We start from the raw sequence: 24,092 nt of genomic DNA, 5'->3' as shown, positions 1-24,092 counted from the left end.
GAAAATTTCGACATTTCGACATTCAATTTTTTACGTGATGCTCGAAGCCTAAACATTTAAACATACAAACTCAGTCATTTGATATAATCGAAAAGGACGCAAAGAATAGGTGTAAAATTGATAAATAGAAATACATAATCAAAAATCGGAATTTGTGAGAAATATATATATTGATTGGTAACACTGAAGTCATGTGCTTCGTATTTTCTACCTATAGATTTACATCAACATTTACGGCTAATGTTACATTAGGTATTCAAATAACCGTTTACTTTCTTCGTCAATAAAAACAAAGAAGTAAACAAATCAGCTGTGTTATTATCATATTTCTGAAATAAAATGTTACACGTAAACTTTCGAGAAAAGGAAGGGAACTTCTCCACTATTTTTATTTCACTTGTGCAACTTTCTAAAGTTTGTTAAATATTATCTGATTTTTACAGTAAAATCGCTGTCATTGTGTTCTATGATTATTGAAACAATATATATAGGGAGTTTGGGGGGTACTAACAAAGAAGACAGAACTTGACAATCTGCCAAAATGCAATTCATATTAAACTACAATTTTTTTCTAAAAAAAAACAAGTAAAACATCCATACAACCGTTTTGTTTTTTTTTATTTGTAGAAGTTGGAATTCCGTTATTGCAATGAATGTCAAACACGAAATATATAATTAAAAGAACTACAAGAATTCCTTATAATATTACCTTGAAAAAAACTTTGAGTTAAAAGATTTAAACTAGAAAAAAATGTAAGAAATAGTAAAAGTTAGTTTGGAGGTTCAACTCTTACTAAGAAAGTGATTTGGGATCTTGTGAGACTCTTTTTTTGTTTCGTATGTATACACGTATGAACGGATTGATTACATATTTCTAAAAAAAAAGTCATGATTTCTTTTCAAACTTGAGATTTGCATAAATGCTCCAAAAAAACACTTTTATATATTAATATTACAAATTGACCAAACTATAAAACAATAATACTTTCAACAAATATTCTTCTAAGGAGTTGAGAAACAAAATTTATAGACGGCACTTCAAAGTTTGCTGATTCGGATAATTTAAAAAAAAAAGTAGGTTAAGGCTCCATAGCTATTCAATATCTTTACCCAAACTATCTATTGGTTTGAAATATTTCCTAAATATATATGACGATATTTTTTCTTGTTATTTTAAAATTAGAGCCGAAGTTGCATTTCAATATTTGAGTTTTCTAAAGTCAGACATAATGTTGTCTTTTTATTTTAGATCTTAAATAACCATCAAGAATTTCTCTCCGCCGTGGTAACTTTATGTAATTCTATTGTATAGGTTTCAAACTAGACTATTACATATTAAGATTACCAATTTCGAGTGATTTTAAGTGTGTATATACATAAGACGATTTGTTATGAGTGCTAACGCGACAACTCTATATCCAAGTCAAAATATATAAAACATTATGTTATAGGCCTTTAACACGGACCTTTTGCTCTCACCGAACAGCAACCTTAAATCAAATACTATAATTTCTTTTTATGACAAAAATATTATTTGAATTACATCAGGTTCAGAAAACAATGGGGTTTTCTTATACATCCCAAAAGGGATACGGGAATTTTAAGTACAGAAAATGATATCGGAGTAATAGAGTACGGGAATACAAAAAAATCAGTAACTGGTTTTCTCTGTAGATTTTGAAAAGGTTATGATTTTCTATTAGAAGAAAATCCAGGTACAATTTTTTGTTGGTAAAATCTTGTTTAAAATACATTAACTTTATTCAAAATTTCAAAATATCATATGTTTTTAAGTACTTACAGCAAATGACAGACTAAAATCCCACTCAATACAATACTGATCGATATAGGTTAAAACATTTAAAGTGTATAAAGCTCAGGTATGATTTATTTGATGACGTAAACATCTATGTTCTGCACCGAAAAAGAAACAACCATCATCAATCAGGGAATCGCAAACACATTGAGTTTTTAAATTTGCAACAAAGAAATTTATCATTAACCTAAGTCCATAAATAATACTCCTTGGTATATGCAGCATGTTGTTAAATGTTCAGCTGACAAACTAATTACAGAATCATTTAAACTATATAACATAGGTCAATAAAGAGTAATATATGCACGGGCGATGATGACATAGACGCACATATGCATGATCTGTAAAAGCGAAGTTAAATATTATTGAAATAACAGACAACACTCTCAAGTTAGGTCGTTCTCAGTTTACGTACAGTTTTGATCTTGGTGGTTCTCCGTTCTAACTGCTTTCTTTGCAATTAATTCTGAATATGTTGTGTTGAATTACAATATGTACTAAGGGCAAGAAATGGCGTGAAAACAATGCTATTGTGCTGCAATTTTTTTCTTGTTGATGTAGTTATGTGTGCACGTGTTTGTTTCATGCCGAAACTCATATTTCCTATTAAACCTAAACAACATACCAGAAAACATTCCAACAAAGTTTATGTATATAACGCAATATACCTGTTAGCTGTTTATGAATTTCCTCTTTGCCAGATTCTTGTCTTACCATCCTAAGTTACAATGCAATATCTGCCTTCATTTGAGATACTTACGATCATCCATTGGTGATCGCACAAGATCTGTCGCTGCAACGTCTACTTCAATCTGCCTCGTATTTTCTGTATTTTTCACAGGAACAAATTTTGGCTCACACTATCAGCTCGGGGCAAGCTTAAGATCTCAAGTAAACATGAGTAGTATACATGTTTTTTTAAACAGTAACTTTAAATCAGTAATCCGATTAAATTTTAGAATTTACTACATTATTTTATTTTTTATCTAATATTGCGTAGACCTACATCTGGATGTGCAAGGCTTTGTCATACAATCAAAAAATTGTACTAAAATCAAGGTGAATGTAATTAATGTATACTTGATGCAACTGGCTTAATAATTTCAAATTGAAGCACCCCAAATTATTTTCTGAGACATCAAAGAAAGAGAAAGACTCATTTTAGTTCGACGAGATCAAGAAGGTTTTTTATTTTTTCAATATAAATATATTACAAACGCCATAGCATGTACGGTGGTATTGGATTATTAAAAGTCAAACTTCGCCAGTATTCCTCACAGAAAATTCTTATAACACGTATAACTGTATAATGCAAAAGATCGTCATTGAAGACCCATGGGTGGCCTTCGGCTGTTGTCTGCTCTTTGGTTGGGTTGTTGTCTCTTTGACATATTCCCCATTTCCATTCTCTTTTTTTTTTAATTCATCGTATTATGAAAACGAACATTTGTAGTGTTCTATAGGCAAGGCTCTCAAACATGAACTAAAACTACCTGTTAACCGGTTAGTCGGTCGAACGACTATCCGAGTAACCGATGAGGCAAAATTGTACGATTTGACAATACTCATATTTAGCCCAGTGTATTTTTTTATCCCTTTTTATCCCATCCCGTTTCGGTTTGAGCCATAGATAGATATAAGAAGATGTCATATGTGACAATGAGACAACTCTTCATCCGAGTCACAATTTATAAAAGTAGACCATTATAGGTCAAAATACGGTCTTCAACATGGAGTCTTGGCTCACACCGAACAGCAAGTTATAAAGGTTCCCATGTGTAAAACCTTTAAAACGGAAAAACCAACGGTTTAATACATATATTAAGATGTACGTCATTAGTGATTAAGTGTCATAGAAATGGATAAATAAAACCAAGGATAAAGATCCCTACGATTTATAATTTATAAGAAATTGAATGGAATACATTTGAAATAAATCTTATTTCTATTGAATTTAATAGAGTGTTAAATCAAACTTTCGCCCGTAATTTAAACTTAATCAAATCCTTCTCTTACTGTATCTATTGTTTGAGCAAGTCGACTAAATTAAGTCTTATAGATAAAAAATAAATAAATCATATTTTGAAAATGCACCGCATATACAATACTAATGAATCGCTCTACAGTGAAAATGAAAGTATAGTATCATTATTTGACAGGAAACATGACTAGCATAAAGAAAGCATCAAAGTGGAATTAAGTTCAATATGAAGAAACTGAATGACAAAACCTATTCTACGTTATACAACTTTAATAATTGTGTTGAAATGAACATTTTTCTACAACAACATCTTACCTGCTATTTTTAAATCACCTGTACGGTCTGTTCGTGAAATGTCCTAAATATTCACCTATGTCGGTATATATTTCACAGCTGGATGGCTTCAGGCGCGATTAAACCCCTTTCGCATCTCTTACGTTGTCTCACTACTACTATTTATTTCTAAACATATACATTTCAACTAATTTTCTTCATTTTCTTCAAAAATAAAAATAAAAATCGTCTGTTTATTTATCATTCTACGTCAGAAATTTATGGCATATACAGTGAAAATGATATTTTTGGATCCGCACTTTAATTTTTTATTAATACAGAGATTTCTTTCGTTAAAATCACAAACGTTGTTACGAGCGAATCAAACAAGTTGAGATTTATAAACACCATTAGATGATGACCAGGGAACGTCACCATATAAAAGCGATAATAAACAATGTTTAAGTAATATAGTATCAAAATGACGATTGCTGAAATAGTTTAATTACTTGATGGTGGCGATAAATGATCTTGGTACTAGACAAAACGCCTCACAATCCACTGCCCATATCGGCAAGTCAACAGATCAGAGTACTGAAGATTAAGATCCTATGCAATACGAGAGATAACGTCTTAAAACTTTTAGAACATGGCCCAGTCAGCCAACGCTGATAAAACCCAAATGTCAGTCAATGGATTTTATTACATTTTGAAAATGATGACAAGGTTTTTACTCTTGCCAAACAATGGGAAGAAATGGGGAAAAGAAGATGATATACAGAAGGAATATAGAAAACATGGTCCACTTTGTCCCTATGCTACTGATACAGTACATGGAGGTAGTTTTCCAGTTTGTTTTCAAAGGTTTCATAGTACTGTCCCCGTCACCTTGAGTATCACTATGGACGTATGCGATTCGAGTCATTCCATTAGTGGCATAAAAAAGAAAGAAGACCATGATATATACATGTAAGTTGTGTTCATCTGTTATATTCATTTGTATCTAATACACTTGACCAACTTCTTAATATTAGTCAGATCGTACGCGTACGGTCCGACCGAATGCGTATTTTGAAAAAATAGTCCAAATACTCATACGGTCTGGAACATATATCTATTATGTAGTCATTTTATAAAATTTAGTGTTTGCAAAAGTATGGATTATTCTAAATCGTAAGGATGTACTTGTCCCAGGCGGATAACCCTGGCCGTATTGGTCACATCTTTTTGAAACTTTTGGTCCTCGGTTATCTTCAACTTTGTACTTGTTTTGGCTTTCAAACTTTTTCTCATCTGAGCGTCGCTGGTTTGCCTTGTGTGGACGTGGCTAGCGTCTGGCGTATTATGTTTTTAACCTGGTACCTTTTGTTGGCTATTATTCGTTTGTGTCTCTGTCTTATATTTTCTCCCATTTATTTGTATTGTAGTCCTGTCATGTAATGTGTTCATTCTAAAGTTATAATTAACATTGCCATTAAAGCGGGAGGTTTGGCATGCAACAAAACCAGGTTTAACCCACCATATTTTCCTTAAAATGCCTTGTACCAAGTAAGGAAAATGGCCATTGTTATATTATAGTACGTTTCTGTGCGTGTTACATTTTAACGAGTTCTGTGCCATAGGGCCAATTTATTGGCCTAAGAAATATCTGAAAAATGCCACATGGCCAATATTTTTGCCCTTGATTGGTAAAAATATTATATCATATGTTTAGCACAAATACGGCTTTATGTCTTTTAAAAATGTTGAAAATAAGTTTATTTGATAACTACGACAGCGAAATTCAAATAATTATCGGTTTTATTCCGTACACTGTAAACAATAGTTTGATGTTGACGTTTATTACGTCACTTTCACAAAAACAACAGGTACCCGCGCTGGAACAAACAAAACGTCAGAATACTGCCAAATCTTTACAATTGTAGTCATATATGAAAAATTGATTACTTCCTGATAGACTTGTATTCATAGGTTTTACTGTTGTGATTCCGTGTCGTAGTTCTCTTATATTTGATACGTTTCCTTCAGCTTTAGTTTGTAACTCGGATTTGTTTTTTCTCTATTGATTTATCAATTTCGAAAAGCGGTATACTACTGTTGTCTTTATTTTGGACAGGCATATACAGAATGTGGCGAAGTTAAACATGTTTACTGGAGCGTAACAAAATTAGGACAATGGTGTATCAGTACAAACTAATAAAATCAGTTGAAAAGGGGTAAACTTATCAAATCGATACAAAGTATTGTGACAATTCTGGACTGATAATTGTTGTTATTTAACCTATTATTTATTGAATATAACATATATTTATTTGAATATTGCCGGGTGGTCAACTTCTCGGGAGTGCACAAACACTGATAAATGCATTGACTTTCATACTCATGATTTAAACTATTTGTACTTTGTAAGCGATAAGGGACAGTTTTATATGTATATCTTGGTAATGTTTACCTATGAAATACTTTGATTATCCCGTCATATAGTTATTTTGACAAATATTGTCGTGCGATACAACTTGTTTACATCTGCCATGACACCGTTTTGTACTTTCAGTATGCGATCTCATATTATTATTTGTTTAAGTTAACACTTTATCAATGCAGATAAATTGCGTCTTTATTATGTTTGTGCCTCCCTTTTCATTAACATTGCCTATACTTATGATAGAACAGGGTTTTCAATGATCTCATTTAAGCATTATATCTAATGCGTAAGGTTATGTAAATTACACCCAAGTTCATACGCCGTATCGAGAAAGGAAATTACTGTCCGTTTAAAAATAGCATTATGTAGAAATGTCCTTTTAGTTTAATACGCTTTTAAAACATAATTCGGACAAGAAGGACAAAGTTAGGACAACTTAATAATGTTTCTTTATCTAAGAATAAAGAAATATGTTTGACTTTCTAAACGTTACTAGCCAAAAGACGTAATTAAGAAACGTTGCTTTTGATTTGATGATTTGATGTTTACTCTTACGTCATATTTAGTGCCAAAAGACATAAATAGGAGCCTGTAGATAAACATGGAATTCTAAATCAATCCTTTGAGCTGTCAACTACAATTTATATTGACCACCCGATTTATTGTTTTATTTGTTAAAAGATGAATGTGTATTTGATGTTTATTATATTGAAAGAAGAAGTCAAAATACGACTGCAATAAATACTATTGCTATGTATTACAAATCTTAGTGTTTCTTCACACTGCTGTTGAATTAAGCGATGATTCCACTCTTCCTGGATGAGTTATTAACAAAATTATATCAACCCTAGGTTTGTTACATTTTGGTGTCAGAAGTGGGATGACAAAAATAATTGTCATCCAGTGATCGAATACCTCGCCTGTGATTTTTAAGTTTGAATAGAATAGAAAAGAATATTAAATTTTCAACGATTTTAGTGAACTGGTAATAATTTTCAATGTCCAACGAATCTGATTCAGAAATCGAGTTTAATATGGATAAACGTGAAACAGTCGAGAAAAAAATTAAGACTCTGCATTAAATACAGCAAAACAGGGCCAAGGTGATATTGAAAGTGAATTTAATAACAACGTACGATACGGCATAGCTAGACAGAGAAATACAGTAGAGATAGAACGGAATTTTGAAGGTGAACCAGGTGTTTCGTATTTTGAAAATAATACCGGTCATGAACCAAAATGGGGAAAAACACCACGATTTTACCGTGAACAGTTGCCGATTGCTAGTCATACTGCTACAATTCGTTCAGATGCTTATAGTGGATCAGATGGTTCGGAGGAATATTTTTCGCATTTTCAAGATTGTGCAGAATTAGGCAGATGGAGTACGGAAGATAGAGTATTGACCCTTGCTGCAAGTTTAAAGGGCCCTGCACGAACGTTTAAATGAGCCTTTCATCCCATGAACGCCGACCTTATAGTATCCTTGTCCGACGCTTAGAAGAAAGATTCGGAAGTGCCCTTCAACAAAACCGATGGGTATCGCGTTATGAAATGAAAACGCGAAATTCCGGTGAAACAGTTGCTGCTCTCGGTGATGGCCTCCGGCAGATGGTACAAAAAGCTTATTGTAATTTAGATTCATTGGCACAAGAAGTGTTGGCACTCAATCAGTTATACAAGTCGATTCCTATAGAAATGAAATGTCGATGCGTAGATCGAGAATGTAAAACGGTCGCTGACGCTTTAGACATAATTGAAAGATATGAGGCTCTTTTAGGGGAGTCAAGTCAAAAGCAAAACCAGTGTCCGCTCGGTTTCTTATGAAAATTGTAGTGAAAATAAGTTAGATATGGAATGGCAAAATAATGGTGACCCAAATGTCAGATTAATTTCTCAACAGCCAAATAATGACAGAACCATTCAAATGCTTTTAAGTAGAATGGATAAGTTAGAAAATCAGACTCGGAATACGAACAACCGATCCAACTTTAGATTTGGCCACACAATTTACCAAAACGGGAGCAATACATAGAATCAAAGGACCTGCTTCATTTGTGACTCGCCTGATAATTTTTAAAGACAATGTTCTATGTATAATGGTCATGCATTTAGGGAGAATATACCCCCGAATTCACAGAATTTTAGAAATTTCAGACCAAATACAACTATGGAAACAGTTGAGGGAGACAACCGTCCGTTTATTCAATAGGTCGGGAGTTGACGGTTACAGAAGTCGTATTTTATGTTAATTAAATGAATTTTAAAGATGTTGGAAATGGAATTCATACTTCAATTATAAATAGCAGAATAAATCAAATAGGGGGTCAAGAAAAATAACAGATAATGGATTTAATATGCATAGTTCCGTTGATGGACAAACATAATAGAACTTTGGCAAAATATGTTTCATGAAAATAATGTGATTACTTGTGATATTACCTTGATAAACTTGTAGAACAAAATTCATTACTTAAATTCGTGCAGTGCCAGTAAATTATCGAATGTTGAAGTGACAAAGAAACCAGGAAAAGTATTTCATATAGATAGACTCGCAGAATATAATGGAAACGATATTACAAAAAGGGTTTAAAGTGACAAAAGAAAGTGTCTCAAATTCTAGCAATAAGTAAAGTTAAAACCAAAGAAGAGGTCAGACGCCATTCAGAATTGATTGTGCTTAATATGTGTTTAAATGTGTATCACTCGTTATTTTTATTATTTTATAAATAAGATTATTCATGTGTTGAGATAAAGTGTATATGAAGACGTATTGGTGAAGTGTTGTGAATGCCTTCAGTAGTTATGTGATATTTCTAGAAACGCAGCCCAGATTTGTCTAAAGGGATTTGATTACCCCAGAGATGGTTGAAAAGAAGGAGTTTACTAGAAAATTTGGTGAAATTTGGAAGTTTATTGTGATAATTCCAAAGGTGGTTAATAATTAAAGTTGCAGCGTCAACAGAAGTTATTATTTGATGTTAAAGTGAAACTGTGTTTTTGAAGATAAGTGGAAGAAATTTGAAAATGGCTCTGGTGTTTCTCTACGGTTTTTAAATGTGTCCTATCAGAAATTGCTATGAGTGAAATAAATGAAAATTATCTACAGATGATAGAAAGATGCTTTCCCCAAAGAGACAGAAGTGTGCATGAAACAATTAAACAGTGTAAATATATTCCGTTAAGACTGAAGAATACAGAGACTTAATAAAGAATAAAAGTACTGGTATACTGTTACCTCCAGAAAATAGAGGAGTATTTTAAGACTTAGGTGGGGGAAGTTGTGACAATTCTGGACTGATAATTGTTGTTATTTAACCTATTATTTATTGTATATAACATATATTTATTTGAATATTGCCGGGGGGTCAACTTCTTGGGAGTGCACAAACACTGATAAATGCATTGACTTTCATACTCATGATTTATACTATTTGTACTTTGCAAACGATAAGGGACAGTTTTATATGTATATCTTGGTAATGTTTACCTATGAAATACTTTGATTATCCCGTCGTATAGTTATTTATTTTGACAAATATTGTCGTGAGATAAAACTTGTTAACATCTGCCATGACACCGTTTTGTACTTTCAGTTTGCGATCTCAAATTATTATTTGTTTAAGTTAACACTTTATCAATGAAGATAAATTGCGTATTTATTATGTTTGTGCCTCCCTTTTCATTAACATTGCCTATACTTATGATAGAACAGGGTTTTCAATGATCTCATTTAAGCATTATATCTAATGCGTAAGGTTATGTAAATTACACCAAGTTCATACGCCGTATCGAGAAAGGAATTTACTGTCCGTTTAAAAATAGCATTATGTAGAAATGTCCTTTTAGTTTCATACGCTTTTAAACATAATTCGGACAAGAAGGACAAAGTTAGGACAACTTAATAATGTTTCTTTATCTAAGAATAACGAAATCTGTTTGTCTTTCTAAACGTTACTAGCCAAAAGACGTTAGACCCGTTGCTTTTGATTGGATGATTTGATGTTTACTCTTACGTCATAGTTAGTGCCAAAAGACATAAATAGGAGCCTGTAGACAAACATGGCATTCTAAATCAATCCTTTGAGCTGTCAACTACAATTTATATTGGCCACCCGATGTATTGTTTTATTTGTTAAAGGATGAATGTGTATTTGATGTTTTTTATATTGAAAGAAGAAGTCAAAATACGACTGATATAAATACTTTTGCTATGTATTACAAATCTTAGTGTTTCTTCACACTACTGTTGAGTTAAGCGATGATTCCACTCCTCCTGAATGAGTTATTAACAGAGTTATATCAACCCTAGGTTTGTTACAGTATAATAAAACGACACACAATATAGACCTGAGAGTGCACGCAGTTAGTATTTCAGTTAGTCTATGATGTAACGTTGTATCGTTGACAATCATACCTTATTTATTTCGTGATGATTAAATATGAAGCTCAAATGAGCATACAAAATATAATCACCCGGCATTTTCCACTTCAATTACTTTAAAAAAATTGAGTATTAATATAAAAAAGTTCCAAAGAATAAAGATATAAAAAAATCAACCTTTACCGAACGACACATTATGGAATTCACGAATGCGCGAAGTGTAATTATGATGTTGTTCTAAAACTATTTTTGAAAATAACACAAAACCCCCATTAAGAACCTGTAAGTGAAATGATAATTGTCTCGGGTCATAAATGAGTGTTCAGGTATGGTAACGTGTAATTTTTAAAACGTAAAGAAGGTTGATTTTTAACATGTGTTCGTTTTTATATCCATGCAGATTTTGTAATATTTTCTACTGGCCATTACGCTTAAATACACACTGATCAACAATTTTTTTTCAATTATTGTGGTTTCTTCTTTTTAAAAACAAAACTCCGTATAAATGTATAATTTATTAAAAGCAACGATAAGAGGGACATTTTCCATTGAGAAAATTCAATATATGTGAGTTTATTCATGAAAACCCATCTGCTGTTACAGCTGCTTTAAACATCTCTAAATATTTGTCTTGATTTGTTTGCTGTTTTATATAAATAGTTCAAGCCGCCACAAATTTGCACCCCGACAAGACAAAAAAAATAATGTAAATTTTAAAAATAAACATTGTAATCCAATTTTCATACATCCGTTATGGCGGATGTCTGTTTTCTCGTTTTCAAAATGTCAAGATGGTATACAATATAATTATAATATATCAATGAAGAAATATTTGGATATTGATCTGATTATATTTTGACCTTCGACGCGTCTTTATTGTTCTGTGTTATTCGGCTGCAGTCACCATTGGCGTATACAAACATCTTCTTTTAATGAAAAATCTCAACGAAATTTACAGAAATATAACAAAAATTGAGACAATCATGTCCACAAACATTTAATGGTTAGATAATAGGGCAAGGAAACCTGAATTCGTTTATTAGAATAAAGTAAAATCACAAAATTACTGAACTCAGAGGAAAATTCAATCGGAAAGTCCCTAAACACATGGCAAAATCAAATGACAAAACACATCAAACGAATGGACAACAACTGTTATATGCCTTACTTGGTACAGGCATTTCAAAATGTATTAAATTGTAGATTGAACCTGGTTATATAGCGCTAAACCTCTCACTTTTACAACAGTATCATCAAATTCCGTGATATTTGCAATTATGTGTGAACACAACAGACATAATAAATAAAAAAATATTCGAAAGGGATTCATACAATTTTGATAAATATTATAATAGTTCGAAAGAGAAAAATACAAAACGCACTAAAAAAGGCGGTTGTTAAGTATACGTAAGACCGTTTGTATTTTAAATCGTAAAGCAGTTGTTTTCCCGAATTCCTTTGTTACATGAAGTAAAAATTAGTTCATGGTATCTATGATGTGATCATTTACAACCACTGGGTCGATGCCATTGTTGGTGGACTTTTAATTCCCTGAGGGTATCACCAGCCCAGTAGTCAGCATTTATATGTTGACTTGTTCAGTTATCATTGATATCTTCATAGTTATAAATTAACTGTTGATAAATTTAGATTTTTTGAAATACTAAGGTTTTTCTATATAAGGAATGGGTTACCTTAGCTGTATTTGGCAAAACTTTTAGGAATCGTTGGTCCTAAATGCTCTTCAACTTCGTACTTTATTTGGCCTTTAAACAATTTTTTTCGAGCGTCAATGATGAGTGTTTGGTAGACGAAACGCGCGTCTGGCGCAAATATAAAATTTTATTCATAGTATCTATGATGAATTTATTTCCTTTTAAGCGTACCATTTGCCTCTTTCACTTTCTCTAGATCTGTTACGGACTTTGTTTACAAGTTTACAGATTACCAGCTTGTATATATATAGTCAATTGCAATCATCCGTTGATAACTCGTCATACCTAGCGTACACTCTTAAGGGGATATGAAACGAGAGGCAACGTTATTGTCAAGTGAAAAATCTTCTTACGATTGAAACGGATTAACTTTTCCGTAGACAACTCGAAACAATCCGTAAATACCATTAAGCGCTAGTTTACAGTCTCCAACAACGTGTGAACATTCGTAAACTGCTCGCAAGAATTCGGAAATTGTTCGTAACAATTTTATATTAAGTATTACTGTTAGTTTACTAAGTGTTTACGGATTATTTCTGTATTTCTGTATTATTACGATTACTTAAGTATTGCGTACGATTTTATTTGAGGCCATTGCTGGTGGACTTTTAATTCCCTGAGGGTATCACCAGCCCAGTAGTCAGCAGTTATATGTTGACTTGTGCAGTTATCATTGATATCTTCATAGTTATAAATTAACTGTTGATAAATTTTGATTTTTTGAAATACTAAGGTTTTTCTATATAAGGAATGGGTTACCTTAGCTGTATTTGGCAAAACTTTTAGGAATCGTTGGTCCTTAATGCTCTTCAACTTCGTACTTTATTTGGCCTTTAAACAATTTTTTTCGAGCGTCAATGATGAGTGTTTGGTAGACGAAACGCGCGTCTGGCGCAAATATAAAATTTTATTCATAGTATCTATGATGAATTTATTTCCTTTTAAGCGTACCATTTGCCTCTTTCACTTTCTCTAGATCTGTTACGGATTTTGTTTACAAGTTTACAGATTACCAGCTTGTATATATATAGTCAATTGCAATCATCAGTTAATAACTCGTCATACCTAGCGTACACTCTTAAGGGGATATGAAACGAGAGGCAACGTTATTGTCAAGTGAAAAATCTTCTTACGATTGAAACGGATTAACTTTTCCGTAGACAACTCGAAACAATCCGTAAATACCATTAAGCGCTAGTTTACAGTCTCCAACAACGTGTGAACATTCGTAAATTGCTCGCAAGAATTCGGAAATTGTTCGTAACAATTTTATATTAAGTATTACTGTTAGTTTACTAAGTGTTTACGGATTATTTCTGTATTTCTGTATTATTACGATTACTTAAGTATTGCGTACGATTTTATTTGAGGCATGTTACGTTGCTTTACGTATATATTGTAACTAGCTATGTTGAGCACTTTACGTATAGAAACAAGTACTTTCCCAACATATATGATTGTATACTTTACGATTTAGGGAAAGGTATAAAAGGTGCAGAACAGACGGACTCTAAAATACTCGTAACTTACTCGTAACTATTCGTAACCATTCGTAAACAGGTCGATACAAACACCTTAAAGGCATTCAGGTTGCCTCCACCAGTACTAACTGACCGCCCCGAAATAGCCATAATGCTGAAATTGGCAAAACAATTCCATCAATTAACCAATCAAATTATTAGACATAAAAGAATATATTTTTTTTAAAGTACGAAGATTGTCTCAAATTTAGATCTACCAATACATATCAAGATATGCGCAGTTATTTCATTTTACAAAAATTCTATCACCAAATGTCCAACAATGAGATGAAAGTGCGTAAAAAGGCGCCCTTGAATGTCTCCGTTTTAATATGTTGACGTACATCCTTCTACAGGTTCCTTTTGAAACTAATTGTAACTTTACTTACTTTCAGTAGTCATAATATCGAGGTCAATCCATTTGCACGTTAATTGAAGGTAAATATGATTTCATCTATAAGACTATTATAACATAAATTAGGGTCCGTTTAAAAAACAAAACGCACTAAAAAAGGCGGTTGTTAAGTATACGTAAGACCGTTTGTATTTTAAATCGTAAAGCAGTTGTTTTCCCGAATTCCTTTGTTACATGAAGTAAAAATTAGTTCATGGTATCTATGATGTGATCATTTACAACCACTGGGTCGATGCCACTGCTGGTGGACTTTTAATTCCCTGAGGGTATCACCAGCCCAGAAGTCAGCATTTATATGTTGACTTGTTCAGTTATCATTGATATCTTCATAGTTATAAATTAACTGTTGATAAAATTTTGATTTTTTGAAATACTAAGGTTTTTCTATATAAGGAATGGGTTATCTTAGCTGTATTTGGCAAAACTTTTAGGAATCGTTGGTCCTAAATGCTCTTCAACTTCGTACTTTATTTGGCCTTTAAACAATTTTTTTCGAGCGTCAATGATGAGTGTTTGGTAGACGAAACGCGCGTCTGGCGCAAATATAAAATTTTAATCCTAGTATCTATGATGAATTTATTTCCTTTTAAGCGTGCCATTTGCCTCTTTCACTTTCTCTAGATCTGTTACGGATTTTGTTTACAAGTTTACAGATTACCAGCTTGTATATATATAGTCAATTGCAATCATCCGTTAATAACTCGTCATACCTAGCGTACACTCTTAAGGGGATATGAAACGAGAGGCAACGTTATTGTCAAGTGAAAAATCTTCTTACGATTGAAACGGATTAACTTTTCCGTAGACAACTCGAAACAATCCGTAAATACCATTAAGCGCTAGTTTACAGTCTCCAACAACGTGTGAACATTCGTAAACTGCTCGCAAGAATTCGGAAATTGTTCGTAACAATTTTATATTAAGTATTACTGTTAGTTTACTAAGTGTTTACAGATTATTTCTGTATTTCTGTATTATTACAATTACTTAAGTATTGCGTACGATTTTATTTGAGGCATGTTACGTTGCTTTACGTATATATTGTAACTAGCTATGTTGAGCACTTTACGTATAGAAACAAGTACTTTCCCAACATATATGATTGTATACTTTACGATTTAGGGAAAGGTATAAAAGGTGCAGAACAGACGGACTCTAAAATACTCGTAACTTACTCGTAACTATTCGTAACCATGCGTAAACAGGTCGATACAAACACCTTAAAGGCATTCAGGTTGCCTCCACCAGTACTAACTGACCGCCCCGAAATAGCCATAATGCTGAAATTGGCAAAACAATTCCATCAATTAACCAATCAAATTATTAGACATAAAAGAATATTTTTTTTTATAAAGTACGAAGATTGTCTCAAATTTAGATCTACCAATACATATCAAGATATGCGCAGTTATTTCATTTTACAAAAATTCTATCACCAAATGTCTAACAATGAGATGAAAGTGCGTAAAAAGGCGCCCTTGAATGTCTCCGTTTTAATATGTTGACGTACATCCTTCTACAGGTTCCTTTTAAAACTAATTGTAACTTTACTTACTTTCAGTAGTCATAATATCGAGGTCAATCCATTTGCACGTTAATTGAAGGTAAATATGATTTCATCTATAAGACTATTATAAAATAAATTAAAGTCCGTTTAAAAAACAAAACGCACTAAAAAAGGCGGTTGTTAAGTATACGTAAGACCGTTTGTATTTTAAATCGTAAAGCAGTTGTTTTCACGAATTCCTTTGTTACATGAAGTAAAAATTAGTTCATGGTATCTATGATGTGATCATTTACAACCACTGGGTCGATGCCACTGCTGGTGGACTTTTAATTCCCTGAGGGTATCACCAGCCCAGAAGTCAGCATTTATATGTTGACTTGTTCAGTTTTCATTGATATCTTCATAGTTATAAATTAACTGTTGATAAAATTTTGATTTTTTGAAATACTAAGGTTTTTCTATATAAGGAATGGGTTACCTTAGCTGTATTTGGCAAAACTTTTAGGAATCGTTGGTCATAAATGCTCTTCAACTTCGTACTTTATTTGGCCTTTAAACAAATTTTTTCGAGCGTCAATGATGAGTGTTTGGTAGACGAAACGCGCGTCTGGCGCAAATATAAAATTTTAATCCTAGTATCTATGATGAATTTATTTCCTTTTAAGCGTGCCATTTGCCTCTTTCACTTTCTCTAGATCTGTTACGGATTTTGTTTACAAGTTTACAGATTACCAGCTTGTATATATATAGTCAATTGCAATCATCCGTTAATAACTCGTCATACCTAGCGTACACTCTTAAGGGGATATGAAACGAGAGGCAACGTTATTGTCAAGTGAAAAATCTTCTTACGATTGAAAAGGATTAACTTTTCCGTAGACAACTCGAAACAATCCGTAAATACCATTAAGCGCTAGTTTACAGTCTCCAACAACGTGTGAACATTCGTAAACTGCTCGCAAGAATTCGGAAATTGTTCGTAACAATTTTATATTAAGTATTACTGTTAGTTTACTAAGTGTTTACGGATTATTTCTGTATTTCTGTATCATTACAATTACTTAAGTATTGCGTACGATTTTATTTGAGGCATGTTACGTTGCTTTACGTATATATTGTAACTAGCTATGTTGAGCACTTTACGTATAGAAACAAGTACTTTCCCAACATATATGATTGTATACTTTACGATTTAGGGAAAGGTATAAAAGGTGCAGAACAGACGGACTATAAAATACTCGTAACTTACTCGTAACTATTCGTAACCATGCGTAAACAGGTCGATACAAACACCTTAAAGGCATTCAGGTTGCCTCCACCAGTACTAACTGACCTCCCCGAAATAGCCATAATGCTGAAATTGGCAAAACAATTCCATCAATTAACCAATCAAATTATTAGACATACAAGAATTTTTTTTTTTTTAAAGTACGAAGATTGTCTCAAATTTAGATCTACCAATACACATCACGATATGCGCAGTTATTTCATTTTACAAAAATCCTATCACCAAATGTCCAACAATGAGATGAAAGTGCGTAAAAAGGCGCCCTTGAATGTCTCCGTTTTAATATGTTGACGTACATCCTTCTACAGTTTCCTTTTAAAACTAATTGTAACTTTACTTACTTTCAGTAGTCATAATATCGAGGTCAATCCATTTGCACGTTAATTGAAGGTAAATATGATTTTATCTATAAAACTATTATAAAATAAATTAGGGTCCGTTTAAAAAACACGATTTAGAGTTTGTTTGATCAGAAAATTACCTCTCCGGAGCATCTCGCATCATTTTTGCTTAATTTTGTTTAATGTGTAATTAGTATACTGCTTTGTTGGCGGTTGTATCTTATTTAAGCCCTTTCAGTTGGCCTTGGCAATTTCTGTCTGCTTCCAATTACATTTCCTGTAAAAAAAGAATTAATTTTGTAAATGATTAAGAAATGACGCTAAACGAGGTTATAAAAATATGTTATTTTGCGGTTTCATTTTTATTCACTAAACGGTTTGGCAACCTCAAAGGCAATTCCTTCAAATAGTTTGAGGTCTTAAAACCCGTCGTATTCCTAAAGAAACTTCTATTATTACGCAAAACTTGAGTTTTTGAATTCCAATGCTGAAAAACGAATGATTAATGTTGAAAACAGATTTTGATTGAATGTAAATTTCTCAGGCGCATGTTTACAGTTTGTATTTTGAAACTAACCATGGAAATGACGTCAGAAAACCAAGTGGTCCCGAACTGTTCCAGACAAACTTTAACAGAAGAAAGCTCTCAATTTCCAAATTGAATAAAAATATTTTATTTATCTCATAATCTTTTACCTCACACGTCCTTTTCATTTCATTTTGCAAACATATCGCTTGCTTAAAATTGCAAGCAAAAACGGGATATCCATGTTTATTTGAAGCATCATTCGCATCTGGAAAAGCCTTTGGGTATAACCCATACAATACACACACAAAAAAGAATTCGTTCCGAAGGTTGGTAGTTCTCCTCGGGCATTCAGGGTTCTTCCACAATGTACAAACTGACAGCCCCGAAATAGCCAAAAGCGCTGAAATTGACCTACAAATTCCAATCAATCAAATCATTACAAATAAAAGAAAAAGTTTCTCAAAATACCAAGAGTGTAGTTTATATCTATTCATAACTATAAAGATATGCGCAGCAACTTTATTTTATAAAAATCATATCACCAAATGTCCAACAATGAGATGAAAGTGCGTAAAAAGGCGTCCTTGAATGTCTCCGTTTTAAAATGTTGACGTACATCCCTCTATAGTTTCCTTTTAAAACTAATTGTAAATTCACTTACTTTCAGTATTCGCAATATCATCACGTTACACTACAAACCATTAAAAGTCTGAAATGGCCTATATATGTACTCGACTGTACTGATTTTTACTCGACCAGTCTGAATTCGTCTGAGATTTACTTGATAATACTCGACTGTAGTCTGAACCATACCTAACAGTCTGAATGTGTACTTGACCAGTACTTAACCATTTTATACTAGTCTGAACCGTACTCGACCTAGTCTGAACCGTACTCGACCTAGTCTGAACCATACTCGACCTAGTCTGAACCATACTCGACCAAGTCTTAACCATACCGACCTAGTCTGAACCATACTCGACCAAGTCTTAACCAACCTAGACCTATTCTTTGTATCTATCAACTGAATTTTATCAATTTAGGATTTTTTTAAAAATAATAATGAAATTTGAACAACAAATTGAAATTAAAAATGTATTCAATACAGTATTGAAATTAAAATTATACAATAATCAATCATAATATAACGTCAACACAATATTAATCAACACTTATTTAAAAATATATATCAACTTTTAAAATATAAATAAAACAAGCTGATCACATAATCTAAAAAAATGAATTGTGACTAACAAATGACTAATATTTTCAATATTTATTTAAAATTTTATGAATACTTCGGAAGTATTTTATGGTAACTGGACTATTTTCACCATTAACTTAAAACTTAAACTTTTTTTTTATTAAATATATATAAAATAGTATATAAAACAACTTAATAAATTAAAAAAAAAATGAGAGCTTAATTGTTATGTTTTATTAAACCAAGAATTTAATGTAAACATGATAATAGAATTTCCATAGCAATCCTTGATAACCTTTTTAAAAAAGGAAATGTATTCCAAAGTAACAGTAAAAAGTAATTTTTTTGTCAAATTAACATGGCATACAGAAAGCACTTTAATATGTTCTAATTACCTCAATACATGTGTGTTTTACAGGTAAAAAGAAAGCCCTATTTTCTTAAATTTGTGTATTACTTATCTAGTACATACATATATATTTGAAAGGCCTTGTTATTTAACTTAAACAGGATGTTGCAATTTTGAATCAATGTTATTTAGAATTTAATACTTCTGACCAGGTGTGATCTTATTTATGAGTTTGCCACAAGCAGAGGTTATTCTTTATATTTCACCACTAATCAGAAAAACAATTTTATTTATTTATTTTATATTATCCCTTTTTGATATAAGTTTTATATAATATATTTTTTTTCATCCTAAATATAATCATAGATATATTTTGAATATAAGGTTAATTTTTTTATACATTTTGTTGGCTGTTGTTATATATGTCATTAAATAGAAATTTATTTTAACAGTTAAAAAAGTAGAGTTTTTTGGTCTAGTATGGTTCAGACTGGTCGACCTTTGGTTAAGTATGGTTCAGACTGGAAAAATAGGTCGAGTACAAGTCGAGAATGGATTAAGACTGTTTCAGACTGGTCGAGTAATAGTTCAGACTATTTTCAACGGCAAAGATAAGGGTCAAGTACGATTCAGTACAGTCAAGTATGGTTCAGACTGGGGTCGAGTAATGTCAAGTAAAAGTCAGACCAATTCAGACTGGTCGAGTAAAAATCAGTACAGTCGAGTACAGATATAGGCCATTTCAGACTTTAATGGTTTGTAGTGTTACTTGAAGGTAAATATGATTTAATCTGTTAAACTATTGTGAGATAAATTAAGATCTGTTAAAAATGTACGATTTTGAAGAGTTAGCTTTTGCTAGCTATTATTCGTGTGTTTCTCTGTCCTTTATGTTCTCCCATTTTTTTGTATTGTAGTCCTGTCATGTAATGTTGTCATTTTAATGTTATATTTAACATTGCCATAAAAGCGGGAGGTTTGGCATGCCACAAAACCAGGTTCAACCTACCATTTTGTTCTTAAAAAGTCAGGAAATGGACATTGTTATAGTTTAGTGTGTTTCTGTTGTGTCGTTGTTCTCCACTGATATTTAATGTGTTTCCCTCAGTTTGAGTTTGTAACCCGGATTTGGTTTTTTTTCTCAATCGATTTATGAATTTCGAACAGCGGTATTATACTGTTGCTTTTATTTTCCACTCTTTTCTTAGCACTTCATATCATGGTTTGCTTCATTGTTTGCAATGTCTTATTATTGTACTGCTATGTTTGTGGTTGTGTGTTATCTAATTAGTTATCAAAGGTACAAGGATTATAATTAATACGCCAGACGCGCGTTTCGTCTACATAAGACTCCTCAATGACGCTCAGATCTAAATAGTTATAAAGCCAGACAAGACCTTTCATTTGGCCTAGATACTTTCTTTTGTATTCGTTATTTTGTTATAAAGCAAGCAATAGAATAATGACAATACTCCATTTTTAATTTTAAACCAGCACCCGAAAACACATTTGAACCTGCCTAATTTATTATGTCTTTTTCCCAAAATCTGGAGCATGCAATTAAGTGATCGCCGTTTGATAATGTATATCATATATATATTGTGTATTTATTTTTTGTTTGTTTTATATTTCGTAATATCCTAACATTTTATAGCTTATTATGCTGTATGGGCTTTAATCATTAGTAAATTATTGAAAGCCTGGTCTATAGTTTTTTCTATAGATCTTAGTCTCTGGTGGATAAAAGTCTTGTTATCAATCATAACACATTTCCTTATATTCTAATTCGTTACCTCAAACGAATATAAACTATTTATAAAATAAAAACGAACACTTGTTTCATAGGAACAGCTCGCCAGCATGAGCAGCTTACTTCAAGTTTGATTAATTTATTAAATAAAATGAAATAATTTTATCAGGATACGGCGACATCGCTGAGAAACAAAGTAGACAATCAAAGTGAGAAATTATAGAATATAAATACACATTTAAAGGTCTTAAATTAATCAAAGAATGGCGTACCGGTAGTTAATATCTATGCGTAGAAACAATACAAAAATACAAACTTTAATCGGGAAGGGGGAACTCCTTCATCAAAGTTTAACTGTACTGTTCTGTATATGAGCTTAGAATGACAATATTCTTTAACTTACTTTAACAAGAAAACTATCCGCGCTACAAATATCCCGTGCTATTGACATATATAATATCAAACTCAAAATCCGAAATATATATTTAAAACACAAACCGTTTTGGCTAATATGAAACACTAATAGATGACTACTATAAAGACACATGCTCAAGTGTGTCTTTTTCACATTAACAGAAACACGTGAATGCTCAACTTTGATAAAAACATTAATGCCATACAATACTTAATAAAAGACACAAAGCCACAGTGCATCATTGATATGTCATAATATGGTTTATCTACAAAGTCGAAAAAAAGGCTTTTGAGAAAACTCCATACACCATTAAAATCGAGAAACAAAATCACATCAAAGATACCAAACTTAAAATTTGGTACGACAAGGACGCGATTAGTTTATTATATAAGACTCGTAAGTGGGCTCGAATATAAATGAAAATGGTTTGAACCTTATTATGTCTTAATAAGGCGTCACAGAACCAAAATAGCCGTCCATTGTTGAGACGTTTTTATAGATGAATTCAAGCTGCAATTTGATAAATTTATTTTAGATATTGGTACTGTGAAAGAACAAAGGCTTTTAAATATGTACTTAACATCTAATTCTGAGATTTTTACTAGTTTTCAGTATCTGTATATAGGTTTAGAAAAATGAAATAAAAAGTTATGTAGAAAAATATGGTTATATATCAAAAACTTTAATAACAGCAAATCATACTCAAACATTTAACATAAAAGTCATACTAAACTCTACAAACTTGATATCAGATTATACAATACATCACGTAGTACACTTTTAATAAGGGGGTAGATCATACACTCACCAATTCCGTTCGTACAATAAAATAGAAGGTGTGCACTATAATCACTATATCAATATATTATATATTTGCCTAACATAGAAAAAAAAATGTCATTTTGATTTTCGATGACGGAAACATTCAATGTTTGAAAATACATGATGTCATTACCAAATACATTGATTATAACTTTGATTATTTTCCAGATGGGATTAAAACTAAGGACAAGTGTTACCATGGTTTGTATCGTCTTGATATTGATAGGCGGAGCATCTGCTGTTATCTGCACAAAGCAATGTATTACGACTGCTCTTGGATTATCTAAAGAATGTATATCCGGTTATTATCGTAACGGTCATGATCACAATGAAGAGTACAGGAGATGTGTGAATTACTGTCGAGTGATATGTTTTGAGTGTGCGCATAAATGCGATGACTCCACCTTCTCGTGCAAAGATTACTTTAATCTTATTTGAAACATAAATTTCTATTGGTTATAATTATTTCTTTGATTCATTTGTATATCTTGACTCTGACTATATAAGTTTTATCAAGCTTGTCTTCATAGATGAATCATAAAAATGCCGATATTCAATTAATTAATAAGAATAGGATATTAATATAATGATAAATATTTTTATATACTTGTGTATGAATCTTTTTTATTGATTCTCTTGACATGTATGCTTTTAAATTCGCCAGCTTTCGTTACAGGTGACAAAAAATATGACACTCATAGTAAATACATTCCATATCTAATTAAGTATTCAGGATCTCATCTTAAATTCTTTGTTATCGACCTGTCGACACTTGAAATAAGGTTGCTTACAAAACGACCGAGATGTCCAACAGTAACACCATCACATTACCATTTGAAAAAACGATGGAATGACGAAATAATAAACAATACATTGCTCCACAAAATAAAGGAACCCATAAAAAAACAAGGGTGAATTCTTGTGCTCCTGAAGGCCCACAAATTGTGTTCCACTTGCGATTAAGAATTGCCCAAGGTCTTATCATACAACAAAGGCAAATGCAAACACAAAACATCGATACATATTATTCATGTAACACAACGTTTTACACACTATTAGTTCAAACAAGCTTGTACAGGGCGAGGATAAACGAGATTTTTACCTTTACATACTTCCGATGATAATCCAATTGTATTGCACAAGAATTAACGGTTTCAATGAAAACCAACACTAACCCCGATAAAGCAAAACAAACAGCTGCCATGGCAACAATTTCCTGTTCTACCGGTGACACAAATCGTGTCGTTCATACAAGATTTTACTCACCAACAATATTGTCACAATCGATACGGTATTGTGGGTGTGACAAGTGAAAACTATCCGTGGCATCGGATTTTAAAAATAAAGTGATTGTAAAG

General features: G+C 32.2%; 1 long non-coding RNA gene across 3 annotated transcripts; it reads left to right on the top strand.

The window, feature by feature from the left end:
- Nucleotides 1–14,524: 14,524 nt before the first annotated feature.
- LOC139485029 (uncharacterized) lies at nucleotides 14,525–23,341 on the top strand. Of its 3 annotated transcripts, XR_011655236.1 has the most exons (4): nucleotides 14,532–14,552; nucleotides 16,091–16,133; nucleotides 17,672–17,714; nucleotides 22,903–23,341. It is a non-coding gene; the product is annotated as an uncharacterized lncRNA (long non-coding RNA). The 3 variants fall into 3 exon arrangements; XR_011655237.1 differs by lacking the exon at nucleotides 16,091–16,133 and having other exon boundaries at nucleotides 14,525–14,552; XR_011655235.1 differs by lacking the exon at nucleotides 14,532–14,552 and having other exon boundaries at nucleotides 16,037–16,133.
- Nucleotides 23,342–24,092: the final 751 nt, after the last annotated feature.

This window comes from Mytilus edulis, chromosome 8 (genome assembly GCF_963676685.1).
Source record: "Mytilus edulis chromosome 8, xbMytEdul2.2, whole genome shotgun sequence".
NCBI classification, from domain to species: Eukaryota; Metazoa; Mollusca; class Bivalvia; order Mytilida; family Mytilidae; genus Mytilus; species Mytilus edulis.
This window is presented reverse-complemented; position numbering and strand designations above follow the sequence as displayed.